At 44.1% G+C, this 14,457-nt stretch overlaps 2 long non-coding RNA genes across 5 annotated transcripts; one reads left to right on the top strand and one right to left on the bottom strand.

Moving 5' to 3' along the window:
• The first annotated feature begins 1,167 nt into the window (after positions 1-1,167).
• LOC121020081 (uncharacterized) lies at positions 1,168-13,219 on the top strand. Of its 4 annotated transcripts, XR_005785919.1 has the most exons (10): positions 1,169-1,484; positions 3,738-3,794; positions 4,681-4,741; positions 4,849-4,884; positions 4,966-5,033; positions 5,156-5,251; positions 7,863-8,016; positions 8,598-8,680; positions 10,193-10,360; positions 11,831-13,219. It is a non-coding gene; the product is annotated as an uncharacterized LOC121020081 (long non-coding RNA). The 4 variants fall into 4 exon arrangements; XR_005785917.1 differs by having other exon boundaries at positions 1,168-1,484; positions 4,966-5,251; XR_005785918.1 differs by lacking the exon at positions 4,966-5,033 and having other exon boundaries at positions 1,170-1,484.
• LOC121020082 (uncharacterized) lies at positions 8,680-14,220 on the bottom strand. Its single transcript, XR_005785921.1, has 3 exons — positions 13,363-14,220; positions 12,940-13,006; positions 8,680-9,411 (listed from the first exon to the last, which is right to left on the bottom strand). It is a non-coding gene; the product is annotated as an uncharacterized LOC121020082 (long non-coding RNA).
• Between the last annotated feature and the right edge of the window lie 237 nt (positions 14,221-14,457).

Below are 14,457 nucleotides of genomic sequence, written 5' to 3'. Positions count from 1 at the left end.
GAGAGAGAGAGAGAGAGAGAGAGAGAGAGAGAGAGAGCGCATGAGAGAGGGAGACACAGAATCCAAAGCAGACCTCAGGCTCTGAGCTGTCAGCACAGAGTCCGACACAGGGCTCAAACTCACAAACCAGGAGATGACGACCTGAGCTAAAGTCGGATGCTTAATTGACTGAGCCACCCAGGCACCCACTTTAATGAAGTTTTAAATGACACCCTTAAAAGTGCACTTGCTACCTTGCAAACTCAGAGAGAGAGAAAGGAATGTGAAGAATCACGAAGTGGTAAGAGTTGGCTGCTGAGTTTTACTATAATTTGGCTTTGGAGGCTTTTTGTTCATTGGGTGAAGTGAGCACAGCATATTTGCTTGCTGTTTACCACAGTAGAGGCCTCTGGGAGCCAAACCTCTTTCTGAGCAATGAGCTGGAATTTTACTTGAACCACCATGATGAGTTTTGCTATTTCAAGGACTAGGAGTTATCTTTTATTTTCACAACTAGGTAATTATCATATCATTCAACTCTGCCCTCCAAGATATGTAGAAAATACCCAAATATAGTTGAGAGAGAAAGGGTGATAGCCAAAGTGTATAATCCTTTCCCTTTTAAAAAATATTTTTAAGTTATTCTTTATGATTTTTTTTTTAATTTTAGTGAAGGGGGCATGCAAGTGAGGGAGAGGGGCAGAGGGAAAGCAAGATAATCTTAAGCAGGATTCACGCTCAAGGTGGAGCCCAACACATGTCTGGATTGCATGATCTTACAATCATGACCTGACACAAAATCAAGAGTCTGATGCTCAACTGACTGAGCCACCCAGGTGCTCCATAGTCTCTTTCTCTCTGAATGCTGAACAGTGAATTTTCAACGTGAATGGGGCGATACACACACACACACACACACACACACACACACACACATATGTATACCACTAAGAAAGCCATTTATGAGTTGTTAGACATGAACTATTTTCCACCATCTTTGTCTTCTAGTTATATTCATGCCTCAAGGTCTTTGTTCATTGCAATGCACGATCTTGCTGTGTGAGGTACACTGAAATTGTTGTGCGATCAGTTTTCCTTGAAAATCTTTCCTCATATTTGTCTTAACCACAAGATGCAAATGTTGAATTTGAGGGTGTAGAGCTAAGAGCCTTGAGGTCCAATAACTGTCAACTAGGAGGTATATTTTCTGTTGGGGAGAAATCCCCATATGATGGCAATGACTTGGCATTGGTAAGGGAAAGAATACCTTCATGCCTTCATGGTTCTTGCCCTTTTTCTGTCTCACCAAAATCAAGACTCAGGTCATGTGCACGTTTGTCAAGAAAACACCTTTTTTTTTTTCCATAAAATAAAAAGGCCCTGGAAGACAAGTGTAATGCATTGAGGTCTATGAAAGCCACAAAAGAAGCAAAAGTCAAACAGCTGAAGGAGAAAGCACATAACCTGGAAGAATTCTATGAACAAAGAAAAGTGCCTACATAAAAGTAAGATGGGGGTGCCTGGGTGGCTCAGTCGGTTGAATGTCCAACTTCGGCTCAGGTCATGATCTCATGGTCCGTGAGTTCGAGCCCCGCCTCAGGCTCTGTGCTGACAGTTCAAGCCTGGAGCTTGATTTGGATTCTATATCTCCCTCTCTCTCTCTGCCCCTCCCCAACTCACGCTATCAAAAAATAAATGTTAAAAAATTTTAGAAAAGTAAGATGTTCATGTGAGAACTCTCACAAGGACTGCATTGTATGGGAGAACGTGGCGGCCAGTAGAAATAATTATATTTCTTTTGGAACTGGGTCCAGAGTATTTTTGCCAAATGCATTCAGCAGAATTGTGCCTTCCCTTCCTACCTTGCTTTCTGTAACATAACCTGCATTTTCCTTTCTGTCCTAAGTGCTTGCCACATATTGTGTCATGTATTTGGGGCAGAAGAGGGAAGGTACCATCATTAATAACGTTGATACCTGGATCCACTCTGGATCCACCTACACTGTCCTATAGGTTTCAATTGCATCACACTGTTTTGTCATCCAGCAATTATGTCATTTTTGTTCAGGACCAGACATGGGTCAAAAATGTGTGGGGAAAAAATTGAATTATCTTATTGCAGAAACAATAGAAGTTGCTTTTTGGAAAGTGGGTAGGGGTGCCAGCAGTACTGGATTCCTGCATCCATTCTGCCAGTGAGATTGTTCACTGCAGGCCCAATCCCTCAGAAAGTCAAGTTGTTTCCTGTCCCCTGATTTTTTAAGTGTAACTCTTCTGAGTCTTGACCAAAGCCCGCAGCTTCACTAGGGCTCATGTTTGCTGGCCGCCCCTGAACTACACTTATTGACTTCTAAGTCTGTGCCCATAAAGTTTTTCAGCTTCTTTGCCATTCAAATGTATGCCCCCCACATCAATGATGAGTCCTAGGGAGTTTGGGTCCAACTGCCAGGCTGGCTTTGTCCTGGGCTTCCTTCTTCTCCATCTTGGTCTTGTGTGTCTTTGTGGGGTTGTTAGATATTTGGTGCATTCAGTCACATGCTTCCTCCTTTGTACAGTATTTCCTTTTGTTCTCAGGAGGAGATCAGGCACTTTAGAGTCCCTCACTCGTGTTGGAAAGTGAAGTCTTCCTTCTCTTCCCTGGACACTCACCTTTATGTTAGTCCTTCCCACAGGTGGGGTTAGGGCCTGCTCTTTCTCACTGGCATCTTGTTTTTGTTAATTCGTAAGCTCTTTCTGTGAGTGAGTATAGCACCCTGACCACCCCCCTCTATCTTCAACCCCTTACAACGGAGCCACTACATTACAACCACTCCAGAAAGCATTTGCTGAGGGACTGCCTGAGATGCAAGAAGGAAAATCATGTGACTTTCTCTGTCTAGTGCTTTTGTGTCATTTTCTAAGAGATTTTTCAATTTTGCATGTGATTCTTGAGTACATCAAGTGTCAAGTTGAAACAATCTCAACACCACAAAGAAAATAGTCTGAAGGCAACACAGCCACCCAGCCTTGCCAAGCATTGCCTTTTGCTTCCTTCACTATCAATGGAATCAGTCTTGTTAAAGTAGATTTGGCTCCATGAAGTTGAGAGTTTTCCATCTGAAATCTGTTTCCTGGAAGTAAACCCAGACTGTGTGACAGTTCATATCAGGTTGTACTTCAGGAGATGTTGCTCTAAAATTGGCCTTTTCTTCCACCAGGATAGGTTAAGGTGGAGGCAGGGGTTGCAGTCCAGAACTCTAGCGATGTCTGGGAGTGAGCTGCAATGTTAGGGAAGCCATATCCTGGAAGGTCGTCTTTCAGGGTGATTGCCTGTGTCATGGTACAACTTTTGGACTGAGAATCAGGGCTCTCCATGCAGGTGTAAGACTAGTGATGATCCCCTGCTTCATCCTAATGGGTACAGTTGGACAGACATGGTTTTTCACTCACTGATGAAATGAGTCTTCACCATCTCAAACAAAAGACCAACTCTGGGAAGGCACAAAGTGCAATGTAATTTGATGACTTTATGATAAAGGAGAGGAAACAGAACTAGAAAGACAGTTCCGATAGCAGAGACGTGGCAGCAGACAGAAGTTGAATTTTCTTTAACTTAAATGGGGTGTTCACTTCATTTCTCTGATTGTGTTGTCAGTCTGTGCATTTATGGGAGAGGTGGGGGAAGGGATATTTGCATAGGCTTTCAAGAGTGCTGCGAGGTAAAAAGGGGGAACTTCTGGATCTTGGTCCTGACTGTGTATATATCTTTCCCATCTTAGGAAGCTGAAAATGACACTGTGAACTGGCGGCAAAGAAGAATCAGCTGGCAGCTGCAAGTAAAATTTGAAAATAGCCACAGAAGGGGTGCCTGGGTGGCTCAGTCATTTAAGCGTCCCAACTTCAGCTCAGGTCATAATTTCACAGTCCATGAGTTTGAACCCCGCATCAGACTCTGTGCTGACAGGTCAGAGCCTGGAGCCTGCTTCGGATTCTGTTACCTCTCTCTCTGTCCCTCCCCCGCTCATGCGTGTGCTCACTCTGTCTCAAAAATAAATAAACATTAAAAAAAAAGAAAATAACTACAGAAAAAATAAGTACAAGTGAGTTCAGCTCATGAAACCTCTGTTCATTTTTTTGTTTTTAATTTTTTGCAATGTTTAAAGTCAACATATGCATAGAGTATTAACAGATAAAAAAAGGTAAGTTTTAGAACAAAACAATTAATTTTCTAAACATTTGTGGATCTCAAGTAATGGCCAGACTGTGTGGAAACTTTGTCCATGCCAACATTCCTCGGGGGTGGTGTCAATTGTCATAATCTATAGGAGAGTAGTGTGTCGTATGATGAATCATACCCATCAACATGGTAGTGCCATTTCATGGTCCTCATCTTTGCAACCCTGGGAAACATGGTGAGGATATAAGTTAAAGAAGAATAGAGCTTTATGATAAAAAACACTTGTCACATGATGAGTTAGGGAAAGATTGAAAATGGGAAGGAATTCTATGAACTCTGAACCCTATGGGCATGGAATAATGAGGAAGGAAAGGATGTAACAATAGCTTTGATCCTACTGTACATTTATAATCATGTGAAGTGTTTCATGTGTAAGAATAAATTGTGTCAGGGGACAGATATGAGGTTGACGGGAACGTGGGCAGATTATTTAAAATCATACCCAATATTGGGCCTTACCTGACAAAAGCAATTATAACTCACAGGCAACAAATTGAACAAACACGGGAACGGCTGCAGCAGGCAGAGCTCACCTTTAGACACCAGGTAACCTGAGTTCTTACTGACATACTGAACCCTTAGCACCTCATGCGGGTGAGTGTAGTGACCCTTGGAATCCCTAAGCACAGACTTTTCATTGTTGGCTTTTTCAGATTGCAGTTCATAAGAAAAATGCTCAGGACAACTAGGTAAGTGTTTTCTTGTTTCCTCCTCTTTCTTTGGTGCACAGTCTGGCACGACTGAAGGTGGATGTGTCTTTTCTCCCCCAGCTCAAGACTCAGATCTGGGACAGGGAGATGGCGGAGCAGGGCAGGGAGGTCGCTTACTTGAAATACAGGTGTGGTCATTTGACTTGCGTTTTTATGGGTGTTGCCAGGGATGACGCCCGCACTGTTTGTTGTCTAGTAGACGACATGGTGTTGCAACTCTTATAGAAGTCCATTATTTTTCTGTATCCAGGACTGGAAGGGATGGAAGCAAAGAGGCTGCCTGAGGGATACACGAGGCAGAAACCAATGGCTGCAAGACCAGAGACGCAGAATCCTCCAAGGAGAGGTAAGGAGCACGTTGTGATGTGCCGCAGTCTAATTTCTGCTGTGTAGCCTGTTTCCTGTGGATGATCATCGTGTGGTCTGGAAAGAATCACAAGCACTAAGGACAGCAGGTGGTCTGAAGGGGTGACAGAACGGTGTTCTCCTCTGGTGCCGCAGGCAGTGAGGCACTTGTCCCTGTGACTGGTGGAGCTCATGCCCCTCCTCTGACTGTGACCCTCTCACCTCCTCTAGCATCCCCCTGTCTGAAGAGCCTGGAAAGGATGACAGGACATGGTCCTCATCCTTCTTCCCACCCAGACTCAATGTGAAGACTTTAGTTTATTTGAGGACAAGGTCATTTATTCACTATTTTTAACAGTCTTTATTTTTGTTTGTTTTTGGGAACTGTAGCCCTACATCCCTCAATTCAAGTTCCATAGAGCTTAGCTTAGTCCTCTGATGTTATCAGTGCAACTCTGCAGCTTCACTGCTAAATTCTCATAGTTTTCCTTTTCTCAATAGTGTAAAATTAGTCTTTTGTTATATAATAACTGCTCTCGTGTGGAAGGCAGCTTGTAGATAAGCTGAGAGATTGAACAATTTGCCTGAAGTCTGAAGAAATGCACCCTTCTTGAGGATTCATTGAGGATATACACCAAACCAGTATTCTCAATTTTATTCTTTTTTTTTAAGTTTATTTCTTTGAGAGAGGCAGAGACAGAATGCCAAGCAGGCTCCACACTGTCAGTGACCTGAGCCAAAATCAAGAGTCGGATGCTGAATCCAAGCATCCTCATGTTTATTCTTGATCTGTAATGAAATCGTGATTTCCCATGACGTATACTGAGAAACCTCTGTTTTACTGATGAATTCTAAATTGCTAGTTGTGCCTGACCTGTCCACAGTTATTTGATTAATTATGAAACAACATAAACTAGGGCACCGTGAGGGGATGGTTCTCCCCCTTATCCTCGGGGGTCACCTGAGGCATGTGGGATACCCTCTGCCTCTGGTCAGGGACCTGAGTGTAGGGAAAAGTTTAAGATATTTGAGGAATGAGATGAGGAATTGTTTTCACTCCACCCAGTCCTCTGAAAGCAGAATAAACCTCTGTCCCTTCTAGGGTCTTTAGTAGATCGAGAAACTGCTGAAACCTCTGTGAGTTACAGCGCTCTGACTGTACCAAGAATGCAGACAAGGACAAGGTAAATGCTGGGGCCATTCTCAGTTGTAACTCTTTGGGGAAACCCTCATCTTATGTACAGCACGCTCTCCCAGCCTTGTCTCGCTTTGCGTGTTGTGTGATATGTCTGTTTGTTCTTTGTTTTCCAAACGCACACCCATAACCCAGGAGCCCACAGGCTTCTCAATTTTTAGTCTGTCAGCTTTCTGTGGTAAGTGTAGAAGCCAAAAGTGCTTAGAGACGGAGTACCTTAAGGTTTTTCCGTGAGTTTCAGGAAATAACGAGAGGAGGATGACCCGACACTCCAAACAAAAGTCTCCTGGGCTGGGTGACCCCTTCCAGACCTCACCTCTGTGGGGACAGTGTGGTTGCTTGTCTTCCTTTCTTGATTCTGGCTAGGAGATGAACCTGTTAAAAACGACATCGTGACTCCAACTTTATATTTTGTGCCCTGTGCCATTTAGAGTGGTCTTAGATAAAGTCAATGTCCTCACTCATCACCTTCCCGTCTTTGTTGGTAAATGAGTTGTCTGGAATCCTTCCAGCTATATCTTAGGTAAAAATAGTTTGAACACTGTGTCCTTCAATTGTGTTTATATGAGCAGTTTCTGGTTGTGTCCCCAATCACTGTTAGAGCTGATACAGTCTCATGACACATACCAGGAGTTTTATACCAAAACACTTGCATTAAATCTATTATGTGAATTTGTACCTCTTTTTTTCTGTTGCACATAATTACTCTGTGTCCTGTAGTATGCTTACAGTCAGAATTCCCTATGCATTAAGATGAACACATCTGAGCTTTGTAGACATAAACTACAAGTAACTTGTCCTCACAGAAGACTCTGATTCCCCTGCAAGATTCCAGGCATCCTCCACTCCCCAGAGGTCTCAGAAGCCTTTGACAGCACTTCAAGAAGGAAGGCTCTTTTCTCAGGGAGAGGAGCAGAGGAGGCAAAGTGAGGGTCCAGCTGCAGAACTTTTTGCCAGGAGTGGCTGTGATTCCATGAGCAGAATTTGAGCCATTTATTCCCACTCATTTGTGTGTGTGTGTGTTCTTAATATACCAAAAGCAGAGCATCTGGAGTCACCATAGAGGAGGGATGCAGGATGAACCTGGACATCGATGGCTGCCTGTCTGGAGAATGCTACTTCATTAGTCTGTAATTACTTCTGTTAACCCTCTAGGACAGGCCCCTTGCCATTTTACTTCTGCAGACATGGGCAGTGATGTGTGGTGACAGTAGGTTAACTTCTTGCATCTACTACCCCAAGCTGTAGGTGGTATCCAGTGGCAGGGACAGAGTTTTCAGGTACTGATGCTACTCTCTTGGATCCTGGTGGCAGAGAAGGTAGCAGGTGCTGACACCTTCTTCTGTGGGTTACAGCTGCTTTTGGTATTGGTTCTCTTGTCTGGCATATGAATGTAGCTGTCACTTCTGTTCTGCAGGGCAGTCTGGATCCTGAGGACCTCTTCCATTAACTGGAAGATTCTGCATGCCCTACCCTAGATGTGCTCCGCCCCCACGGACTATTAGGCACATCCACCTCCTGAACCTTGGTGGCCCTGGGGCCACCCCGAACCCCTCCACCTGCAACACTTGGTAAGATGATCTGAGCATTAGGAGTTGACTTGTAAAACACACTCACCTTATCTTTGTTGCTGTTAGGTCTTGGGCCAAGGTGCAGAGGCGGTACCACAGACCATTGTGATGCAAGGGGAATGCATCTGCTGACATTACCGCATTCCTCAAGTTTCTCAGGATCTCATCTCCATGTGTTGGTACAGGCGTCTCTTGTGGAGAAGGAATGGGGCTGTATGCAGAAAAGCAGACATAGTGCTTCAGCAGAAATGCCCTGTACACAGTCCACATGCTGGGGTCTGTGAGGCATGAGGCACAATGTAACGTATGTCCATCTAGTTGTGCCCCTAGCCATCCATAGTTGTTCGATGAGTGATGACTCCTAAAAGCCCTGATTCAGATGTATTCTTCATCAAGTTATAAGGGATCATTCTTCAAGTTATTCTTGGGGATCAACTGAGGCATATGGGACACCCTCTGCATGTGATTTGCGATCTGACTGGGGCAAAGAGTTTAAGTTGTCAGAAGAATGAGGGGAGGGTTTTTTGTTTTTGATCTCCAAACAGTCTGCTCAAATCAGAATGAACCTCCATCCCTTCTAGGGCTTTTTGTAGGTCCAGAAGCAGGTGTCACACTCAAGAGTGACATCAACACTGGCTCTGCCAAAACTGCCAAGAAGCACAAGGTAAATGCTGTGGCCATTTTCAGTTCTAAGTCTTTATGGACAGCCACATCTTTCTGTACAGCACACTCTCCTGCCATTGTCTCTGGTTTGTGTGTTGTATGGTATGTCTTTTGTTTTTGTTTTGTTTTTTTCCAAATGCAAAACCTTTACCCCTGAGTCTACAGGCTTCCCTGTTTTCTACCTGGCATCTCTTTCTGGTAACTTTAGAAGCAAAGCGTGCTTAAGGGTGAGGACCATAGGGATTTTCCAATGTGTTCCTGGAAAAAATCAAGGAGGATGACACCACACTCCACTTGGAAGTCTCCTACCTTGCCTCATTCATTCTGGATCTCCTCAATGTGGAATCATTGCTCTTGCTCTTTCTTCTTCTCAAGGGTTTTAACGTGTTCAGAAAAATCTGTGGGTATCCTTACAATTTGAAAATGCAAACTGCTTTCACTCCAACTTATATTTTTGTATGTGTCATTTAGAATGGTCTTAGACAAAATAAATTTTATACCCATCAGCATTTTGGTAAACATGCTGTCCAGAATCCCTTCAAGTGTGCCCTGGGCATAAATACTCTGACCTATAAGAGGTGGCATACTTTTCATAGAAAACATGCACTGAAACTTAAGTTGTGAAGAGAAAAAAATTACCTGTATGGCAAGTCCCCACCGTGTCCTTCACTTGTGTTCACATGAGCATGTTCTCTCGTATCCTGTGTCACAGGTACAGCTAAAACATGGAAACTTACACCAGAAATCAAAGTGCATTTGTGTTAATTTTGTCTTTTAGAATTTCAGCTCACTTTTCCAGAGGACATAGTTACCCTGCAAAATATACTGTATTTAAGCTGAGAAGTACCTCTGAATTAAAATAAATTAGCTGAACCCAACTAACATGTATAGGTTACCTGTTTCTCTAAGAGCATGCTTTCCCAGGTCCTCTGCATGACCTCAGGATCCCCATCTCCCCATGGGTCTCTGTGCCCATGGATAGCACTTCCAGAGAGGAGGAGACCCCATTGTCAGGACAGAAGTAGATTGGGCATAGGCAGGGGCTTAGAGTCAGAGCTTTGAGCCACGATGGCTATGATTCCATGTGTGGAGACTGGGATTGTCATTCCTTCTCATTCTGTAGTTCTTCACATACACAATAAGCAGCCTCTGTGGTGGAGGGGGACGAAGGGTGGAGGGTGATCCTGGACATAGATGCCTTCCTATCTGGAATATGCTACTTTGTTAATTTGGTATTCAGTCTATAAATCTTCTAGGAAAAGAGCCCTTGATGTTTCTACATTTCCAGACATGTGGAGACACTAGTTTATCCCAATAACATCCATTCCCCACTCCAAAGCTGTAAGTGGAACCCAAAGTATGGGTAGACATTTTGGCGCTGATGTTGCCATCTTGGAACCTGGTGGTGGGGAAGCTAGTAGGATATGAGCACTACTTCTTTGGGCTTCTGCTTTTTGCTGGTGTTGGTGCTCTGTTCTGTCCTATGAACATACCTCTCATTTCTTTTCCACAGGCTATTATGTATGCAAGAGGGCCTTGTCCTTTCCCAGGATCGCCTTGCAGGCTGTACCCCAGCACCACCCTTCACCACCAGTCATGGGCTATAGGCCACATTCCCCTCCTCCACCAGCTCCTCCACCTATTCTATTTGTTAAGATGACCTGAATTGAATGAGTGGCTGGTAAAGTATATTCATCTTCACGATTGACTTTGTGGCAATGATGTAGAGATGGTTGTGAGTCTTGGAAATCCAACTATAATCTGCCTGAGGACACTGTAGCATATCTCAAGTTTCTCAGGACATACATACAATAGGCAGTGTCATTTCCCTGTAATACGGTGAGCTATATGTTTTTCTTGTCAAAATGAAAGAGGATTTTTTTATGCAAAAGCAGACGTATCAGCAGTACTGGTGCTTATTTTGGAGACACAATGTTTTGGGTTCTGTAAAGAATGAGGCGCACCCCTAACTTTTAGAGCATCAGGTGTCCTGTGTGAAAGAGGGACATGCATTAAATGATGCAAACCTTGTGATCACCATAATGGAAGCACCACTGAAGGATCCAGTGCAAAAACGGGGAAACCTTGAATCATATAGGAATAGAAGGGAAGTTGAGGACAGTAAGAGTTTGAGGAGGTGCAGAGGGGAGGGTGTTGGGGTCAGTGAGATGCAGTTGGAGGTCATTCCTGGCCACAGCCTGAGCAGGGAGTGTGAGGTCCACACAGAGCTGCTATGTGGGATCACTCTCAGTGCACAATGCAGTGTTCATCTCCAAAATGTCAGTGTGTTGCCAAAGTGCACGCAGGTAATCATCTAAAAAGATTGTTGTCTCCCTGGATTTTCCTGAAGGTTCTGGATATTTGTGGGGGAAAAATTCCCAAGAGATATGGGGAATTTAACTTGGCCTTATGAAAATTTTTGTATGCCCAAGTTCATATCCCTCCATGAGACTAAAAGTGGAGACAAGATCTAGATCAGCTGAGTGCCTGCACTGGCCTTCAGCACGGGTCAACCTACAATTCTGGGTTGGCCAGAAGCCATCCCCGCTGGAATCCTGTCATCACCATGACTACAGCTTTGCATCTCCTCAAACTTCTCTCACAATATCTTGAGGCTTTGCCTGTGTTCCTGTTGTCTCAGCCCTAGGACCTACACAGAGCCTCAGCTGTGTTATCTGTGAAAACAGGGGTAATATTTGTTCCTAAGAACAAGAGAAAAAGAAGACATTCAGTGCATAAAGCATCTGCAAAATCTCTGGGAAGTGTCCCCTCACGCTTCTTACAGTTTCAATTAAGATATCTCCACACAGTGATCCTCCAAAAAAGATGGTCTTGGAAGTTCATTAAACTAGGACTGTTAACAACTCAGCCCAGGGAGTGGGAATCACTATTTTAAACAATAAGACATGGTCCCTCGTTTTTCTATTAAAATTCAGGCCCTGCCACACAAAGAAAGAAAAGATAATTATGAGAATGTGTACCTTCAGAGATCTAGATCTGAAGACAATCATTTTCCATTACATATAATCTCACAGATGCAGCCACACACTAAAGTGTTCATCTGAGGCCACAGATAAACTACAGAAGACAGAATGCATGTAGAAAAATATAAGATCAGAGGGAAATAAACCAAAATCTCTTTGCCTTATAGGACAATCACTTTGAAATTTGAAGAGGACTGTGCACGGTGACAGACTATGGTGATTATATATACATTTTAAGAACGTATCAGATCTACCTGAATGCTTTCCCTGCCCATCATGTCACCTCCACTTTGTCCTTCCTACTGTCCCCTAATCCACCTTTCACCATTCTGTCTCTGTGTCAGCGTCTGCTTCTAGGACCATCTACTCTCACTCCCCATTGAGTGCACACAGTGGGGTTCCTGTACACACAGGTAACAAACTGGCAGAAATGGTGATGATAGAGGATAGAAGCAAGATCACCCTTTATGCAGGGGAGCCTGAGGGAGTTTTCCAGGGTGATGGGAACTTCCTATATCTAGATTGTTGAGGTGCTTATGCTAATTTATTTTAGAAATATTCACTGACTCCCTGGTGCCTCGGGGTCAGATAGACAGGTATCTGTCCTAGGAAATGGCTGAGTTCTAATGGTGGGGAAGGATGAGGGATGAGCAGTGACTTTGGGAGAGGAGTGAGGAGGCCACACATGGAGTCAGACCCTCGCCCAGAATGCCAGGTCTCCACAGACTACACCACGTGTAGGAGGGCTCTGAGGAGCAGAGATTTCTTGATCTGACCCATGAACTACCTAATCCTCTTGCAGTTTCCTCACTGATGGATGGACAGGGCAGAGACCAGCAGCTGGAGGACACCCTGATCACAGCTGGATTGGAGCAGTGGACCTGGGGGATTGAGTCTGAGAAAGGAACAGGCAGAAGGTAGCGACAGGGGGTTTGAGAGACAAAGGGAAGAAAAGAGAAGGGACGCTTGTCTGTTGACTTCACCTACATTTCTGTGTGACCAAAAGGAGACTCTTGTCTCCAAGGGTAGGGAAGAGGGCCAGCAAAAGGAGTGACATTCTCAGCTCAAGAGTCCAGGATGTCTGCCCTGCTCTTGAGTACCTAACACAGGAAGCGCATACTTTTTGTCATGATTGGAACTGCGGCTCATACCATTTAGTGAAAATCAATCCAATTATGAATCCCTCAACATTAAAGTACTGCAACAAAATTAAGTGAACAGACTGAAAGATACAACACAGGATAAAGTCCAAGGGTAGACTGACCGCAATACTTACAGGAATACAGTCTATCAGAAAAGGAGGTAGGTACCCCAGTGCAGGCATTCAGACACCTGGGCAATATCTGAAAACGTAAAAAAAAAAAAAAAAAATTAGTCCTTACTTCAAAAGCAACATAAGTGCTAGACACAAAGGGATCATGATTTAAGGTTTAGAGAGAAACCATATGATTTCATGGTGCTGTATCCATGAGATCAAGTCTCATCAAATTATACCCTTTAACTTGAGGCTATTTGTTATATGTAAATTATACCTCATTAAAGAGAGTTTCAAAACATAAAATACTAGAAGAAAATGTGGGAACGTTCCTTTCTAATCCTGAAGTGCATGGGTGATATGAGTCTGTCTGCCCATGTCTCAAAACTCCAAAATAATAAGACATTTAAAAAAATTAATAGAGTAAGAGGACCCTGAGCTCACCCTGTCCCATGTGTTCAACTACATAACATACACATCCAAGTCCATGAACCAGAGAGCTATCCAAAGACTGGCAGAACAAACCCCCCACCTAAATAGAGAGAAGCTTCATCAGAAAGGTTAGGAAGGTCAGAAAGGTGGAGGCTGGCTGCCTGCAGAGAAGACAGAGAAAGTGAGCCCTCACAACAGGGAGCTGACACAGGGAAGACTAATCCCCAGAACATTTGGCTGTAAAACCCAGAGGGGCTGAATTCCCTTGAGTTTGGTTCCTGGAGCTTTGGAGATCAGCTGACCCAGCACTGGGTGATCTAGGAGGATGAGTGTAACCAGGTCCCTACCTGTGTAGAGAGGCAATGTACACATGGCATTTTACACAATGCCAAGGCAACAGGAGGCAGATCTGTTCTTGCTGACTTCTGAGTGGTTGGGGGACTTTTCCAAAAATGAGGGAGCTCACAGGCACCATTTTTAACCCCAACCCCCACCCCCAGATTAAGCACAGAGGCACCTACCAGGAATTGGACCTACAAAGACACTTGCTACCTAACGTGCTAGCTTTGTGCCAGTCCCAAGAGTTCTCTAGGGGACTCGCCCACTCAAAGCCTGCTGGCCTTGGGGCAAACTTTTTTAAAACCACATGGGCACCCTGTCTGGCCAGCTGTAGGCAAAGCTGCCACTGCACACATCTGCACCGTACCCAGCTGTGCACCCCCAGCTACCCTTATCTGTCTCACACAGCCACATGTCCCCAAACACCAAAGCACAGCAACAGATTTGTCAACAGAATCTTGGCAAGCCAGAAGGAAGTGACATGACATATTCAAAGTGCTGAATGGAAAAATCACCAGCCAAGAATACTCTATCCAGCAAGGCTATCATTCAGAATAGAAGGAGACAGTTTCCCAAACAAAAACTAAAGGAGTTTGTACCACTAACTCAGTCCAGCAAAAAATACTAAGCTGCAAGGTGGTTCCATATTCACAAATCAATCACTGTGATGCATTACATCACTGGGAGAAAGGATAAGAACTATATGATCAGGGCTACTGGGTGGCTCATTCCTTGAAGCGTCTGACATTGGTTCAAGTCATGACCATA

This window comes from Herpailurus yagouaroundi, unplaced genomic scaffold (assembly GCF_014898765.1).
Source record: "Herpailurus yagouaroundi ecotype Mexico unplaced genomic scaffold, PumYag 246, whole genome shotgun sequence".
Classification (NCBI taxonomy): domain Eukaryota; kingdom Metazoa; phylum Chordata; class Mammalia; order Carnivora; family Felidae; genus Herpailurus; species Herpailurus yagouaroundi.
Note: the sequence above shows the minus strand (reverse complement) of the source record. Positions and strands in the feature narration are given on the sequence as shown.